Source organism: Balaenoptera acutorostrata, chromosome 16 (assembly GCF_949987535.1).
Source record: "Balaenoptera acutorostrata chromosome 16, mBalAcu1.1, whole genome shotgun sequence".
In the NCBI taxonomy this organism is placed as follows: domain Eukaryota; kingdom Metazoa; phylum Chordata; class Mammalia; order Artiodactyla; family Balaenopteridae; genus Balaenoptera; species Balaenoptera acutorostrata.
The window spans coordinates 82,380,636-82,395,599 of record NC_080079.1 but is presented as its reverse complement, the minus strand read 5'-3'; the positions used below and the strand labels follow the sequence as shown (position 1 = coordinate 82,395,599).

The 14,964-nt window shown below is 42.0% G+C and overlaps 1 protein-coding gene across 7 annotated transcripts in view; it reads left to right on the top strand.

The window, feature by feature from the left end:
* FAM13C (family with sequence similarity 13 member C) overlaps nucleotides 1-14,964 on the top strand; it is a 133,973-nt gene that overhangs the window by 63,296 nt on the left and 55,713 nt on the right. The gene's annotated exons all lie outside the window — the stretch shown is intronic.

The window sequence follows — 14,964 nt, the reverse complement described above, 5'->3', positions numbered from 1 at the left end:
GTTGACTAGAATCAGTTTAGGCAGTGACCCTGTCTCCCCCCACCAGACTGGTGACTGCATCTGTCAGCAAGAATAAGGCCAACTATATTCCCATGCATATTTCAAAATCATAAAAAAGGCAGAAAAACACACACACAAAAAACAAGATGAAATCCTTCATGCTTGCGTATGAAATGCATGGTGTCCTTTGGGCTGGATACTCCACAGAGGCTGATAGGGGAAAAGGACATTAGCAATCTACCTTCTCAAAGACGCTCGATGTTTGGTAAACTTAAAACCACTCTATTTCCCATCTGCAGTGGAGAAGGTAAATGGTAATATTACTGTTATCAGAGGGCAAGTCGGAAATTTAATAGGATTCTTCGCTGGGGATCATTCACATATGACTAGGGAGAGCTAAGTGTATTGAATTAGAAAAGTCCTCATGAGGAAACATACAGAGCAGCAACTCTTACACTTGGGGGTGGGGAGTTATAGTTCATTCGGATTCTCAGATCTGTGGCACTTTTCCTCAGAAAAAAAGAGATGCACATACACACAAAAGCTTGTGTAACATTTTAGGCGGTTGCTAGACCTCTTCTGCATGTCAGGAGAAGGAACCGAATGCATGGTCACTGGGCAGCCTTCCTCATTGAGTCAGGCTTGTCTCCTCCAAAACAGATCTGGCCTGTCTCCCTCTATGCTTTAGCAAACCTCCATAGGACCCCAAATACCTTGTTGTTCTTTTCTTCTTTTTCCTTTCTAGCCTCCATGTTCTACTTTGCAGGATGTAGCTTTCTGAGCTAGCAGCATTCCAGAATTGCCTGTGCACCAGAGTTGACAGTCACAGCGTCTGGTGTTAAGTTGCAGATCAGGAGTTGTGAGGCCAGTTATGTCTGGTATATTAGGTTGAGTACTTAGATCGGGATGGTAACCTTTAAACTACAGAGTTGTTTTTGTCACAGCCATGGTGGCGTCACCTAGGATCACTCTAATGGAACTTAAAAAGAAAACTCTAAATATTACAGGGATTGTGAAATTTGATGAACTGGTGAAACGAGAGCTGAGGCTAAAAACAACTTTGAGTCGGGTAGCTCACATCCCTGATAACATTGCTCTTCCATTTTAAAACCAGCAAACGGCCAGGTGCAGGCATATTGTGTCCAATAAGATCTCGATGGAGACGTGAGGACTGTAATAGAGCACTCCAGACCTAAGTCTGGCTCAAAGTGAGGGAAGAAGCCAGGCTAAATCTCAGCAGGTGTAAAATGCCACCTTCTTGGGGAGGGGGGCTGGGGAAGAGCACGATCTTATCATATGAAGACTTTGAGAAAGGAAGGAAAGGTCTTTCTGCAGCAGGGAGCTGTCACGGGGTCACATGTGGTTTGGGTGAGACTCAGAAGGGTAGCTAGTGTTCAGAGAATGAATCCCTCCTTGTAGAAGTGAGGTTTTGGAGCTGCTTGTGTCGTGGGGTGGTACTGATCTTCTCACGCGTGCCAAAGAGAAATAGTTTCATACCTTCAGCTCGGAGGGCATGTTGTTGAGCTCTTCCTAGCGCAAGGGACGTTTATCTGTGTGTCTAAATGCGCTTTAGGGAGGTCTGTGAATGTTTTTGCCAAAGTTTGAGTCTCTGTATACTATATTGGTTTTCTGTTGCTACTGTAACAAATGACCACAAACCTGTGACTTAAAACAACACAAATGTATAATCTTATACTTCTATAGGATAGATGACCCACATGGGTCTCACTGGGGTAAAATAAAGGTGTCAGCAGGCCTGCATTCCTTTCTGGAGGTTCGAGGGGAGAATGGATATATTTCCTTGCCTTTTCCAGTTTCCAGGTGCTGCGTACATTGCTTGGCTTATGGTCTTTTCCTCCATTTTCAAAGCTAGCAACGTTGCATCTCTCTTAGCATTCTTCCGTATGTTTCCTTCTGACCATATTACTGAGTCCAAGCTCCTACTGCTTGTCTCATGAGAGGCCGTTAAATCGAGAATGAGGTGTTGGGGCAAGGAAGAGTGACTTTATTCAGAAAGCCAGCAGACTGAGAAGAAGGTGGACTCGTGTCCCAAAGAACCATCTTCCCTGAGTTAGAATTCAGGCTGCTTTTGTACTAAAGAGGAGAGGATGTGGCTGGTTGGTGCATGCTTCTTGGTGCCGGAATCCTTTGCTCTTGCAGCTGCCGACGTAGGTCTGATCACAGTGTTCCCATAAACCTCCAACAAGACAAAGGTTAGTCTCTGTTCTGCAATTTTTAATCTCTGTATGAATGGAGAAGTGTTAAACCTTTAAAGGTCAGAGCCTTGAGAATGGGCTACCATGAATATTTCAGGCTGTGGGCAACATTTTTTTTTTTTTTTTTACAAAGGTGCAGAGCCAACATGACTAAGCACAGCCAACAGAGCACAAGGGTTAGAGCTAAAGGAACAGATTCAATATGGGGTCAGGTTTGTTCTTTTCTTACAACCAAGGGCAGGAAAGATGTTCTGATTTTAAGGATTCAAGTGATTAGATTTGGGTCCACTCAGCCCACTGTAATCTCTCCATCTCAAGGTCCTTCGCTTAATCACATCAGCAGAATCCCTTTTGTCATGTAAGGTAACAAGGGGAGGGGGACAAGGGATAAGCACATAGACATCTTCGTGGGCCACATTATTCTGCCTACTACATATGTTTATTTTTCCAGGGAAAAATCTCTAAAGCATTTATCATAATTTCCTATGCTACCCATGATCCCCCAAAAGGTTTAGACTCACTGTCTTAATCTCTTCCTACCTCCAAGTTTGCTTGCTCTTCTGAATTCCCTCAACAGAGCCAACCTCAGATATTGATGTAGCCCACTCTGTCCTGTTTCTTTGCACCCTTCCTTCTATTTACCAGCTCCCCTCATCTTTCTATTATATTCCTTGGCAGTATAGCGCCCCACATCAGAGATCTCAAACTCAGTGTCCTGCACGTTTATCTAGTGTGGAGGTATATTTGACTTGTAGACTGTTGTAAAAATATTTTGATTCAGTGTTTAAATATCAGAGTCTTTATGGCTTTTTTACATTGTTTTGGAAAATCTGAAAATGGGATAACCCAGGACATACATTCCTACAAGGCAGCAGATAGCTGGAGTTGAGGGGCAGCTCTCCATTTTTTCACAGTTCCGACCCAGATCTCTTTATTAATTTATGCTTTTGCCTGGCTCCTATAGGCATTTGATTTAAAATGCCTGCTTCCATCCTTTTCTTCCCAGCAACTGCTCATCCTTAGGACTCTAGCAGCCTGGAGCTAAGCCCTAATAAGGTGAAGGCTGATAATACCTTAATGCCTCCTTCTCCAAGATGATGTGTTTACATTTTTTTTTAAATAGCTTTATTGGAGTATAATTGCTTTCCAATGGTGTGTTAGTTTCTGCTGTATAACAAAGTGAATCAGCTATACATATACATATACATATATATCCGGATGTGTTTACATTTTAACTTGGATTTTCAGTGCATCTGAGTGGTGAGGCTGCATGTTACTCTTCTCTGGCATGCTCTTACATACCTGGAGCTTTTCAAAACACGTAAAAGTATAGAACTGCATTTAGTAATGCAGCCTTAGTAATCATTTAATACAATCCTCTCATTTTCTAGTTTGACCCCCAGTGAGGCTGTGATTCCGTTAAGCCCTCACTTCCCTTGTAATAGAACCGAGATAAGCACCATCAATCTGTTTAGAGCAGTCAGTTGATGAATGTGCATCAGTTTGATTGATTTTTATGGCTAAAGCCAGCGCCAATTCTGTAAACACTCAGATATGACAAAGGGGAATTTATGAATGTAAGAGAATACAATGAAGTTGGGGATTTCTTACCCAGCTAAGTAAATTTACTTTTGAGAGTGATTAACTCCCTTGTGTTTAAAATATTGTATTAAAATTTATGACAGCATTAAGCCTTTTAATGTCGTTAAAGACCTCGCCTGTATAAACAAGGAGCTATCCTGTAGCAATGTGTTGCTACTAATTAAGTTGGTGGTTACGTTTGTGAATTGGAGTTCATTAGCCTCTTTATAGGAAAGTCCCGAGTTAGGGTGGGTTGAAGGTTGGGGTATTAGCAAGGATAATGGCCTTTGATGGCTGTGACTATTTTTGTAACATTCCAGATGAAAGAAAAAGCTTTGTTGCTTTATGGAAAGAGGGAGTTTTGTTGCCAGCAACTTTTCCATGGGGGATAAATCCTTTCATCTTTTGTTTTTGAGATAGACAACTTGTGTTTGTTTTAATAGCTACTTGTTTCTTGTTCAAATGTTTTTTGAGAAGTAGGCAGAGTCTAAATGGGCTCTGCTAAAAAGAGAAAGAATGAGTAAGGGAATGAGCACCCAGAGAGTTTTAATAATAAAGAGCTTAAGATCTGCCTTCTTGGACCATAGCAGAGCAGGGGCTCTGTGTGCTGTCAGCGTGTTCTTCTTGTTAGTGTGCTTTTAGGATTTCTTTTTCTTTTTTTAAATGGGGGGTAGGGGTATAGTAAAGATAAAAACATTAGTTTGTCTTGACAATATTTTGAGAGTCCCTGGTATGCAGTTGGGTAATGAGTGGGTTCTAAAAATAGCTTTCTTTGCTTATACTGCATAGGAAGGCAGCCGTGTAGTGAGGGCTCTTCTCATCTCCCCATCCTGCCTTCACCCCCATGGGTGCAGAAGCAAGCTGGTGGAATGGAAAAAACATTCAAATTAAGAAATGCAGGGTCTTAAATACCATATGATATCACGTATATGTGGAATCTAAAATATGACACAAATGAACCTATCTACGAGACAGAAACAGACTCACAGACATAGAGAAAAGACTTGTGGTTGCCAAGGGGGAGGTTGGTGGGGGGGGGGGGAAGGAATGGACAGGGAGTTTGGGATTAGCAGATGCAAACTATTATATATAAGATGGATAAACAACAAGGTCCTGCTGTATAGCACAGGGAACAATATTCAATATCCTGTGATAAACCATAATGGAAAAGAATATGAAAAAGAATATATATAAGTATAACTGAGTCACTTTGCTGTACAGCAGAAATTAACACAACATTGTAAATCAACTGTACTTCAATAAAATAAATTAAAAAAAAAAAAGAAATGCAGGGTCTTATCTCATGTCTATCAGGTGACCTTGGTCACGTCCCTGAAATCCCTAAGTCCCCTCCCCAGACACAAGTTTGGGTCAGATGATTTCTAAATTCCCCTCTGGCTCTAACACTGAAAATGCTCAACACTCTGGATGTTTAAAGGATTAGACACAGGAAGACTTTAGCTTAATAATACAAGCTCTTGCAGTCACAGATAAAAATAATTCATCCTCCCTGCTGTAGAGCACAAAAAAATCCCACACCAAATCCTTAAACTGTTGATTGAAAAAGAGCCCACACTTGATTATTCTGGGAACGAAGCCCTCTTTTCCTTCTTCTTTTCTTTTTCTTTTTTTCTGAAGGAGTCTGCCCTTGATCACTTGAAAAAATGTTAGCTCGTTCGCTGGACAATGTTTAGCATAAAGATAAAAGGGAAACTCATTCTTTCATTAAAAAAAAATAATAATAAAATAAGTGAAACATGGTTTTATTGGAAAATACAGTAAATTCCAAGGAAATAAAAATTTCTTGTAATCGTACCACTCATATATAACCTCTGTTACTACTGTAGTATATGTTTTTATGTTGTTGCTATTGTTTTAATGTGGGCATAAAAAAGAATGGTGTGTGAAAGGGACTTCCTGATTCATTAGGGTTTGAATCTGTTAGAAGTACTGTTTATTTAAAGCAGGCCCCAGAGTATAAAGCTAGACTAGAATGCATTCTAATGATACAGTCTTTATACAGAAGCTAATAGAGTAATGGTTTAATTATTCCAAGGCTGCTGAGTTCATCTATAACTAAGGTGAACAAATTTGATTTTCTATAACAAATACTTTAACATACAATTTTCTATAAGAAACTTGTTTTACAAACTTTGGTGTCATTATAGCCCTGTGCTAGAAATGATATTTCTAGGAGATTGAACAAAAAACTGTCCTTAACATCTCAATATCTTGGAAAGCTTCTTGGCCTAACTTGGAATAGATTTAAGAGAGAAATTTCAATAATGATTATAGGAGACAGTGTGTGTTTAAACTTAAATCTAATTTAGAACTTTGACTAGCTGTTTAAGTGTTCCGTGTTCCTGAGGCCATAGGCTGTTCTTCAGCTTACTCTTCATCTTCCCAATGAGGCAATGGTTCTGTGATGTATTATGACACACACACACACACACACACACGTCCTATATAATGACACACACAGCTCCCACCACACCCCTCTATTTTTTTCCTTTATCAGTGCTAGATAAAACATTTTTGATGTAATTTATACATATGTATATATATGAAATATATATATATCAATTTTCTTCATATATGTGAAATCTTAGAGACATATTTCTGTGTATCTTGTTTGTCCCACTTAATACTGTATTTTTCAATGTCATAAAATATTCTAAAATATTCATGGCTGGAAATATTCTATTCTATGGATATACCACCATTGATTTAACTAATTCCAAATTATTTGATATTTTGGTTAGTTCTAGGATTTATATCTGTAGATATTTCTGTAGTAACAATTGTTGAAAAATATTTTTATGTACATCCATTGTAGTTTCCTTGGTTTGTACTTAAGGGTAATAGCTGTCTAGGTGTAGGATTTGACATGGGTAACCCAGCTGAGACTTAGAATGTAAATTTTTCAATTATCTGATCATGGAAGGAGATAGGAACATAATGGATAATTGATACCTCTGAGAGAACTAGATAGAAAGTCACGTGGCTGGATTCCTATATATGGTGGAATCATAGGATAGTGGCTCTGGGTGAAACACTTGAGACAGTTCAATCCAATCCCCCTCTCCATACTTGGATACTCTGGATACTTCTATTTCATCCACTAGCTATCGTCGTTTTCTAGTTCAGATTGTGCTGAGAGCAAGTGCCCGTGACTCTCACATTCCCAGAGGGCATTTGGAAGTTCTGCGGGGGTGGAACAATTCTTTGTTGTGTGGGGCTTCCCCACGCATGTCAGGGGCACCCCAACCTCTGTGCCCATCACAAATAACCCTCAGTTGCCTAAATGCTCCCTAGAGGGCATACCACCACCCGCTTAAGAAATGCCAATCTGCATGATAGATATTTAAAACCACATTTTGTGGGAGTCTTTACTTACACGGGCACATGTTCATGATCTAGTGGGGAAAAAAGCAATTACGTAACAGTATTACATTGTGATCTTGAGACAGTCCTCAGACGTGTCCCTCTGAAAGTTGGGGATCCCAGTGTTTATCCACACGCTCTCCTCCGTGCTCCGCTGGCTAAGGATTGTCCCCAGCAGAGGTTAACTCTCCCACACTTTCAGGCTAAGGGATTGAGCTCTGCCTTGAGGCAGAAAAATGAAGAGACTTGGCAGGTGCTTGAGGCGGGTAATGCGAGTGAGCAGAGCTGTCTGTGGTACGGAAGCGTCTGCTGAGATCACTCTGCCCCCTGGGCTGAGCGTTCCTTGCCCCAGGAGCAGGTGTCTGATCATTCTGTACTAAGTGAGTGGAATAGTGCGATGATGGAAGCAGAGAGCCTTGTGTCCTGCTCAGCAAACCGGGTGGTGCTATCATCATTATTAATGAAAATGCATTATTGGGGCGTCTGCTCCTGCTGGGTCTCCTGTCCTCAATATCCTGTCCCAACTCTACCTTCTTACCTCTTCCAGTCCCGATATTGTGGGCCTGACTCACTGCTCAGTTATTCTCCAGGCATTAGTGTGGTTCTGGCTGTTTCTGGGCTCTGTTCCAGCCCACCAGGGAGGGGTGCCTATTCCAGTGCGGCTGGGCTGCCTTGTGTTTCGAGTTTCTCAGAGCGTCTCCAGGGACTTAGCCCTTCCCTCTTCTGGAATGTGTCCCCTGGGAGGCCAGGCCAAAAACACCCAGGTCACTCCCGTACTCCCAGAAGTCCCCAGCCCGCGCCCTTCAGCCGTTGGTCTTCTCGCATGTGGTTGCACCTGAACCTTTAGGATGATGTTTTCCGGTTGGGGGTGCCCTGGAGTACTTGCTAATTTCACATGACCAGCCCACGCCTCGGGAAATCCTGACCTGGTGAGAGTGGGTCCAGGAAACTCTGTTCGTTTGTTTTTCTAAATTAATTTTTATTGGAGTATAGTTGCTTTACAATGTGTTAGTTTCTACTGTACACAAAGTGAATCAGCTATCCGTATACACATATCCCCTCTTCTTTGGAGTTCCTTCCCATTTAGGTCACCACAGAGCACTGAGTAGAGTTCTCTGTGCTCTACAGTAGGTTCTCATTAGTTATCTATTTCATACATAGTATCAATAGTGTATATATGTCACTCCCAGTCTCCCAGTTCATCCCACACCCCCGTTTTCCCCCTTGGTGTCCCTATGTTTGTTCTCTACGTCTGTGTCTCTATTTCCGCTTTGCAAATAAGATCATCTGTACCATTTTTCTAGATTCCACATATATGGGTTAATATATCATATTTGGTTTTCTCTTTCTTTTTTTAAAATTAATTAATTAATTAATTTATGGCTGTGTTGGGTCTTCGTTGCTGTGCGCGGGCTTTCTCTAGTTGCAGCAAGCAGGGGGCTACTCTTTGTGGCAGTGCGCGGGCTTCTTATTGCGGTGGCTTCTCTTGTCACGGAGCACGGGCTCTATGCATGGGTGCTTCAGTAGTTGTGTCACGTGGGCTCAGTAGTTGTGGCTTGTGGGCTCTAGAGCACAGGCTCAGTAGTTGTGGCACACGGGCTTAGTTGCTCCGCGGCATGTGGGATCTTCCCGGACCAGGGCTCGAACCCGTGTCCCCTGCATTGGCAGGCGGATTCTTAACCACTGCGCCACCAGCGAAGTCCCTGTTTCTCTCTTTCTGACTTCCTTCACTCTGTATGACAGTCTCTAGGTCCATCCACGTCTCTACAGATGACCCAGTTTCGTTCCTTTTCATGGCTGAGTAATAAGGAATCTGTTGTTAATAACACTGGTTGATTCTAGTCTTCAGAGAAGTACAGTGGGAGGAGGGAGCCAAGCTTGGGTCCCCGCTGCTGGGGGGCCTATTCCTGGGGGTCAGCATTCCACCTCCAGCCCCAACACCCTTGTCCGCCTCTGAGAGTTCACTGGCCTGGACGAGGAGCTACGTGGATGGAAAAGTCAGCTCTCGGCGTCTAGTTTTGTTTTCTGTCAGCCATCTCTTTGAAAGCCATTTTGAACTCTGTGCCTCGGTTTCTTTCGCTTTGGACTTGGCTGCCCAATATTTGATCTCAGTCGTTTAGTGTAGCAATTTGGTAAAAACCAGTAAGAGAATGTCTTTAACAGAGCCTGCACTCTGCAGGGAAAGGAGCTTTATATTTGCTGGTATCGAGGGCTGTTACTGTTTGTGATAATATTACTGGAATTCCTTGGCATCTTGCCTGTGTCTGCATATAGAGCGATTGTTTGTATATAATGAATATTGTGCTCAGAGGGTTGTCCTCTTGGGATATACCTTTTGTTTTCAAAAGAGTTTCAGGAAACAACAGTCGTCCAGCCAGCAGACACTCATCCGGGTATACATTAGTGTATCCTGTGTTGTTCTCTAATACAGAGGCTCATCCGAGGCAGTGGAATATCTTGAACTCTTAAGATGTGACCCATGGTAGACACTGGTTAGCTTCCAGGTTCTGGTTCTTTATTGAAGGACTCTGAGAAGCGTGTTGGATGCTCTGCTTTTACTTTCTGCCCAGATTTTCTTAACATGGGTTGGAAAGCCACTTGCTCAACTTCAGCAGGTCTCCTCAGGCGAGAAATGCATCTGCTTGTGGGAATGAGGTGCCAGTCCTGCTACGTGCCACAGGTGCAGGAGGGCGTATGAGTCTCATCCTAATCATTAAACACATGCAGGAATATACCGGAATTGACAGCAGCCCATGACCCTGGGACTAATCCTTTATTAGCAAACATGTGCGTGCCTGCTCTGTGCCAAATGCCAGGCTTAGCTCTAGAGAGAAAACATTGAGCAAGACTCATATGATCCCTGCCCCACAGAGCTTGCCATCATGAGAAAGAGACAATCAAATAGTTAGACAAATACACAATTAGGGACTGAGACGTGCTACGCGGCAGATGTGAAAGATCAGAATACAGTAAGACCTATGAAAGGGAGACCTGATTGGTCTGGTACCTACCTGGTGTCTAGAGGATGCATGAGTTAATTAGGAGAGAAAGTGGAGAGGGAAGAGCGTTCTGGGCACAGGGACAGCACATAGAAGGTCTGAGGCGGAAGGGAGCACGGAGGAGGAGAATGGCGTGAGTTGAGGTTGAAGAAGTGGACAGATGTAACTCCTTCAGGACGTCACAGGATGCTGGAAGAATTTCGATCTTTATTTTAAGTGTGCAGAAGGGTAGCGACAAGGTTGTGTGGGCAGTGGTTTGGAGAAGGTAGAGGAGAAGTAGAGAGACCAGGAAGGTAGCCCAGAAGACAGATGATGGCGACTTGGCCTAAGGTGGCGGTGGGAGGACAGATCTAAACATGATTTGGGCTAAGAAATTGAAGGACTTGGTCATGGCTTGGCTGTTGGACTTGAGAGAGAGGAGAGTGTCAGGTAACTCTCAGATATCTTCCGTGAGCAATTGGATAGGCGGGGAAGCTTTTTACTGAGACAGGGAACATTTTAATCTGCTAAATTAATTACAGTAAGTTGATATAAATCAAATATCCTATGCTAAAATACTGCTTCTTCACAAATGATCGCATCTGGGGTTTGACATTATCTGTAGGCCAAGAAAAGTATCTTAACGCTTTGTTCACTGTGCTGTTTTGAATTTCAGTCCACCTCCCAAGGGAAGGTCACTGCAGGATGAGCCTACGGGCTGGCTCAGCACAGGCTTTGGGGTTCCAGCAACGTGGGAACACCAACAAGTTTTAGAAAAGTTGCACTGAGCTGATCTCCCTGTGCTATGCAGCTGCTTCCCACTAGCTATCTGTTTTACATTTGGTAGTGTATATATGTCCATGCCACTCTCTCACTTTGTCCCAGCTTACCCTTCCCCACAGTTCTGCAGCCACAGAGTCCAGGAAAAAGCTCGTTTAATATCAGCACACAATTATGTTTTATGTTCCTCTGTTAAGAAGTGTTTTGTTTTGAACTATGTCATGGTGGTGGTCGTCACGGTGGCAGTGGTGGTGGTGGTGGTGGTGACGGTCATGGTGGTGGTGGTGACAGTGCTGGGGTTGTAGTGACAGTGATGGCGTGGTGGTGATGGGGGTGTCGGGGGTGGTGATGATGGGAGGCATCAGTGCTGAGAGCTCTGAGCCCAGGCTGCAATTTCCCGCTTCCTGGGCCTGGGCTGGAGAGCAGGGTTGTATTGGAGTTGGCAGGATTGTAAATGGTTCAAACACTACCCTTAAAGATCTTATGAAGAAGGGAATTTGAGACACCTAGCTCCTGTTCCGGTTCTTCTCTTTTCATTGCTAAACTTCTCTAGTGAGAAGCTTCTGTTTCTGTTTCCTCTTCTGCCATGACCTTTATCTTTCCTGATCCAGTGGCCTTTTTATTTCTCTGCTTTCATTCTCATTATCTCCGGATGACTGCGATTTTCTAGCAGCGTGAGCTTGGGCAGTCTTCCTGCACGTCCTGTTCTCCTTACCTTGCTTTCTTTTTCTCCATAATATTTAGCATCTGGTGCACCAGGTTTATTTCTTTATGTTCTCTCTGCTTCTATGACAGTGAGGCAGAGACTTGTTTTATTCCCTGCTTTATTCCCAGCACCTGCAATAATACTTGACATAAGTTGCTGTTTAATAAATATTTGTTTATTCATGGATAAAATTATTTAATTGCCTTAACTGTTTCCTGTTAGGTCACATGGGCCTAATAATGCTAATATCATGTGGTTACCATGAGAATTAGATGAAATAATGTAAGTAAAGTGCCTGGCATTTTACCTGAAATTGTTAGGCTCTTCTTTTTTTTTTTTTTTAATCTTATTGAAGTATAGTGGGTTTTTTCTTAACATCTTTATTGGAGTATAACTGCTTCACAATGGTTTGTTAGTTTCTGCTGTAGAACAAAGTGAATCAGCTATGCATATACATATATCCCCATATCCCCTCCCTCTTGCGTCTCCCTCCCACCCCCCTTATCCCACCCCTCTAGGTGGTCACAAAACACTGAGCTGATCTCCCTGTGCTATGCAGCTGCTTCCCACTAGCTATCTATTTTACATTTGGTAGTGTATATATGTCCATGCCACTCTCTCACTTCGTCCCAGCTTACCCTTCCCCCTCCCCGTATCCTCAAGTCCATTCTCTATGTCTGCATCTTTATTCCTGTCCTGCTGAAGTATAGTTGATTTACAATGTTGTGTTTAATTTCTGCTGTACAGCAAAGTGACTCAGTTAAACATATATTCTTTTTCATATTTTTTCCATTATGGTTTAGCATAGGATACTGAATATAGTTCCCTGTGCTATACAGTAGGACCTTGTTGTTTATCCATCCTATATATAATAGTTTGAATCTGCTAATTCCAAACTCCCAACCCTTCCCTCCACCGCCCCCCTCCCCTTTGGCAACCACAAGTCTGTTCTCTATGTCTGTTAGTGTGTTTCTGTTTCGTAGGTAAGTTCATTTGTGTCATATTTTAGATGCCTCATATAAGTGATATCATATGATATTTGCCTTTATCTGGCTTACTTCACTTAGTATGATAATCTCTAGGTCCATCCATGATGCTGCAAATGGCATTATTTCATTCTTTTTAATGGCTGAGTATATTTCTGTTAGGCTCTTCTTGACACTCTTTTTTCTTATAACTTCTTTCTCTTCACTATTCAAAGTGCTGTTCTGGTTGCCTTCTTATCTCCTTAGTGATGCATCTGTATTTTCTTCACAGCCCTTCTTTCTTCTGTCCCCTAATTGGCCAATTTCAGAAACCTGCCCAGTGGTCCTGAGTAAGGATGACTCAGCTTTTTATCTCTTTCAGCTTATTCACAAGGCTTCAATTATTATAATTAAGTATGCCATTAATTATCATGTATAATTCTATTATGGTATTTTTTTACATTTGATTATAGAATCCATGTGTTACTTTTAATATAGCCAACAGTAGTCATAAACATTTTTTGTGAACTGTCCTTCACATCCTGAATTATCCTGTGCTTTAGCTGATATTATCTTCACTTGACAGATGAGGAAACTGAGGCTGAGAGAGGTTAATATCTTGCCAGTGGGTACACACACCTAGTAAGTGGTAGATCAAGAAGTCATTCTTGGGTCTGGGTCCTTCTGTTTCTTCATCTTTTCATCCATCCGAAAGGCATGTAGAGAGCATGTGACATGTGCCAAGCAGTGTGCTAGGCTCTGGCCACACAGCAAGTGAAAAACTGATGGAGAACCTGTGACCACTGTGATTCACTTTGTTATCCCCGCCCTCACCCTCTGGAACACGCCGTCAAGTGCCCCATGCTACCATGAGCCCGGCTCAGGTATTTTCACCTCCCTATTTTATCCTCAGTTCAAGCTTCAAATGTCTAAATCAAAACTCATGCCAGCTGCCTGCTCTCCCCTCCCAAATGACCTATTTTTCTTTCTCCACTGGAAAAACCACCTATCATCTTTCTTGTCACACAGGCTCAAAACTTTGGATTACTTTTCATTACACCATCTCTTTCATTCCATACTTTGAATACACACCCAACACCTCTTGTTGTTTTTCTCCTTGAAAATGTCTCTTTCATCTGTCTCTATTTCCCCAGTCCCTCTCCACCATTCTAATATCAGCTCCTGTGCCCTCATTCCTTGATTTATGGAAAGAACCTCAAGACTGGGTTTTAATTAGTTTTATTCTCTGCTTCAGGATCCACTCGACTGTAAGTCTCCTAAAGGCCTAGAGTCTGCTCGTTGATTCTTATTCCCCAACAGTGTACCAGTCACATAGGAGACATTCAGATGGCTGTTAAATTAAAGTGTCTTTGATGCTTAGACCACAGTTCTTAAACTTGATCTGGAGGTTTATCTGGAGATGACAAGTAGTTTTCATTGAAGATCATGTGAGTGTATTACATGTAGCTATTCTCTCCATCTCAATAATATATACTATATATTTTTTAAAAAGTCTTATTTCTGCTTTCTTCCATTAATATTTGCTACCATGCATTTGTTTTACCATTTGCTGGCATCAGAGCCCTGGAGAAATTTATGGTTGAAAACTGTAAACTGATAAATATTCTTTCCATTAGAGAACACAATTCTTTCATTTTTCTGGTGCTACTATAACTCTATAAAAACACAATTTGAGAACCACTTTAGGTTACAGGGAAATTATGAGCCATTCAGAACTTTAGATGTTACTGGATAGGTCAGGGTAACCCCTGTCCCCAAGAGGGTTTCTCCCATTTTGCAGGAAAGAGCTACTTGGTATTTTCTGAAGCCCTGGAGTCACTATTTGTGGCCCAGTGAACTGATGGGCAGAGGATGGGCGTGCCAGCGCTTTCTTCCCCTAACTAACTTTCTCACTTGGGCCATCTCTCCCTGGGCTCGTGGTTGGGACCCTTAGTCTTCTCTCACACCCAGGAGGGACGTTTGTGCAGACCTGGTCAACATCAGCGTGACCGTCCAATTCTGTTTTAACATCTCCTCCATTTCTCATTAGAAGTAAGTTGTTTGCACAGTTAACAGTACTCATGGACTGAAAGAACTTTTCGTTCTTAAGAATACTTTGAAGAAGTTAGGCTCATGGCATTCCTAAGTGTGCATCATTACTTTCAGAAATCATTCATCTTGATGACCATTCAGAGGACATACATACTTTTTTCAGGACTCAAACCAAAGCAGAATAATAACTGTAAATAATTACGTCCCCAAATAAATCTTTTTATAAATGACTTAATACTGACTAAAGCTTTTATTCCTTAAGATAGCAGGCCTTTTAAAAAGAATAATTATAATTTATTTAT